The sequence below is a fragment of the Vespa mandarinia genome, chromosome 2, assembly GCF_050613455.1.
Source record: "Vespa mandarinia isolate Hongniang chromosome 2, ASM5061345v1, whole genome shotgun sequence".
Taxonomy (NCBI): domain Eukaryota; kingdom Metazoa; phylum Arthropoda; class Insecta; order Hymenoptera; family Vespidae; genus Vespa; species Vespa mandarinia.
Genome location: NC_140811.1, coordinates 16,567,207 through 16,570,000, shown reverse-complemented (window position 1 = coordinate 16,570,000; position 2,794 = coordinate 16,567,207). Strand labels below are relative to the sequence as shown.

The 2,794-nt window shown below is 44.5% G+C and overlaps 1 protein-coding gene across 1 annotated transcript in view; it reads right to left on the bottom strand.

Annotated features, from left to right (window-relative positions):
- hh (hedgehog signaling protein) overlaps window positions 1-1,512 on the bottom strand; it is a 71,510-nt gene extending 69,998 nt beyond the window's left edge. Inside the window, exon 1 of the mRNA XM_085654897.1 lies at window positions 1,497-1,512. The gene's annotated coding sequence lies outside the window, so the exon portion shown is untranslated. The remainder of the gene's footprint in view (window positions 1-1,496) is intronic.
- Window positions 1,513-2,794: the final 1,282 nt, after the last annotated feature.

Sequence of the window (2,794 nt, the reverse complement as noted above, 5' to 3'; positions counted from 1 at the left end):
AAAAATTTTTTAAAAACGCCTTCTTTTTTTTTTTATTCCATCGTAAAACGTTAAAAGAATCGAATTCTAATCGAATCGGATACACCATCTATCTATTCTATTGTTTAACTCGACGACGCGTCCGACGTGAAGTTGACGCTAATCGTTACCACTTTCTATCGAAGTCTCTTACCTTCGAACTTGCTACGTCACGTATCACAATTGGCGGGGGGAATAAAAGGGAGAAAGTAGTCCTCTCGTTAAATACGATAGAATTGAACGAGACAAATTTGCGACGGATAATATTTAACGATCATATGAAAAGTAAAAAGGGTAGAGAGATTTTTTTTAATAAAATAACGAAAGAGAAAGAGAAAGAGAGAAAGAGAGAGAGAGAGAGAGAGAGAGAGAAAAGATGAAAAAAAAAAGGAAGAAAAGAAAAAAGATGAAGGAAGTTTAAAGGAAAAATAATTGTCAATATCATAACGAAATAACATTATCTGATAATATGGTGGATTCCCTCGATAGCGACGCCACTGAGTTTCTCTCTGCATCTCCCTCGCTCCTCCGTCCTCTTGGAGCCACCTCATCTTCGCGGCCCGAGCCGAGAGAAAAGACGGTGATGCACAAGGGTGGTGGTAGTGATACTGTGAGTAAGAAGGAAGGAAGGAAGGTTGTAGACGTAAAAGAAAGAGAAAGAGAGAGAGAGAGAGAGAGAGAGAAAGAAAGAAAGAGAAAGAGAGAGAGAAAAGAGATTCGAAGCTCTCGTCGGCGGCGCGATATCCCGGGAGCAGCCGAGGCAAGCTCGCTCGCGCGCGCAAGGACCACACAGGACGCGGCACGCGCGCGCTCTACCGGGTGGCCCAGCACACGTCCGCTTCGGGCGTCCTCGCGCTATCTCGGCCGCGCTCGTGCGTCTTCGACTGGGCCCGGTGGTCGAGCACGACCGAGGCCACACAGATCGCGCACGCGCGAATGCTTCCTGGGTGGCATTCGCCTGCCGGCCGGCAGGACGAACGTAAGGTACTCCTTCTTCTTCTTCTTCTTCTTCTACTACTTCGTCGTCGTCGTCGTCGTCGTCGTCGTCATCTCCTCTTCTTCTTCCTCCGTTCTCGAGCCTCGTACAACCTGTTAGTGTCGTGCCATCCGCACGTTATGCCCCTCGTTCTCTCCTCGCCTTTCAGGACTCCGATCTCTCTCTCTCTCTCTCTCTCTCTCTCTCTCTCTCTCTCTCTCTCTCTCTCTCTCTCTCTCTCTCTCTCTCTTTCTTTGCTGCCGCTTGCTCGTTCTCTCCTCGATTGACCCTGAAGGCTTCTGCCTCGGGTATCCTCTCCGACATCACGAGCTTCTAATAAGATTCCAATTTGTCAATTAGGAGGAGGACGGGATCTCGTGAAGAAGCGAGCCTTCTTTCCCCTTCTCTCTCTCTTTCTCTCTCTTTCTCTCTCTCTCTCTTTCTCTCTCTCTGTCTCTCTTTCTCTCTCTTCTTTCTTCTACACGTTCGACGATCTCGTTACATTCTTTTCTCGTAGCTTCCGTGCTATCCACCTCCATTTTTTCAAATCAGCGTACGAATTCAACACGATGTGAACGAGCTCGTGACTCCAAAGAAAAACGAAAGTAAAATTGGTTCCCATGGAAGAAAGTCCGACGCAGCTTCCGTAGCTGCGATAAATACGACGCACGCATGAACCACGTTCTCGGAGGAGTCACCGGGGAACTTGGAACGGACTATAAAGTTTCATTTCTACCGGGCGAATGTCTTCGAATTAGCAATAAAGCAGCTATCTTCTCTCCCCCTTGCGAACGGACAACGAGGCCGCACGGCGTTGGCTCCTTCTCGTTTTTTGTTTACTCACCAGCGAACTGGTTTTGCGGTGTACACGCTCCTCTCTTCTTCTTCTTCTTCTTCTTCTTCTTCTTCTTCTTCTTCTTCTTCTTCTTCTTCTTCTTCTTCTTCTTCTCATTCTTATTCCCCGTTTGGCTTTTTCTTTTTCTTTTCTCTCTACTCCCTTGTCTTTTCATTTTAGACTCTAGCGAAGCTTGGGGAAGGTGGGAGAAGAAAGAAAGAAAGGAAGAAAAAAAGGGCTATTTCGAGGTACACAAATATGTATGTACATACTTCGAACTACGTTTCGTTAAAAGGAAAGAGGTGGAAGAGAAGCAAGAGGAGGAGGAAGAGGAGGAGGAGGAGGAGGAGGGGTTGTCTGCAACGTAGAAAAGAAGTCAATGAGCCCAGCTGAGCTCGAAGGAATCCACCCGACGATGGCACGTGGAATGACGTAGGAAGATCGAAACTCTTTCTTTCTTTCTTTCTTTCTTTCTTTCTTTCTTTCTTTCTTCATTCGGATGTATTCTGAAAGGGAGAAGGATGGGGATTTGTGGGAGAGGATGGGGGTTCTAAAAAGAGGAAGCTACGCTGCTATCCTCGTTACCGAAAAGGATAGATCGCTTGAATTTTAAACATCTACTCAGCGTGTGGATATAAATAATTACATAAGATATTTGATACCGCTGGTAGTAATTAATGATCTAAGGAAAAAGAAAATGGCAGGAACATAATATGGAGTCAAAGAAATTCCCTAGATACGATGCAAATCATCATCATCATTATCTTCTTCTTCTTCTTCTTCTTCTTCTTCTTTTTTTTATTTTTTCATTATACACCAATGCTCATTCCTTACGTTTAATAAATTATTATTATGCGTAGGTAGTTGACGTTCACGTATATGAATTAGATTATATTATCGTAAACACGTATAACGCATATACGTAGGGACATAGATATACTTACATAAATATGTAGACATATAAG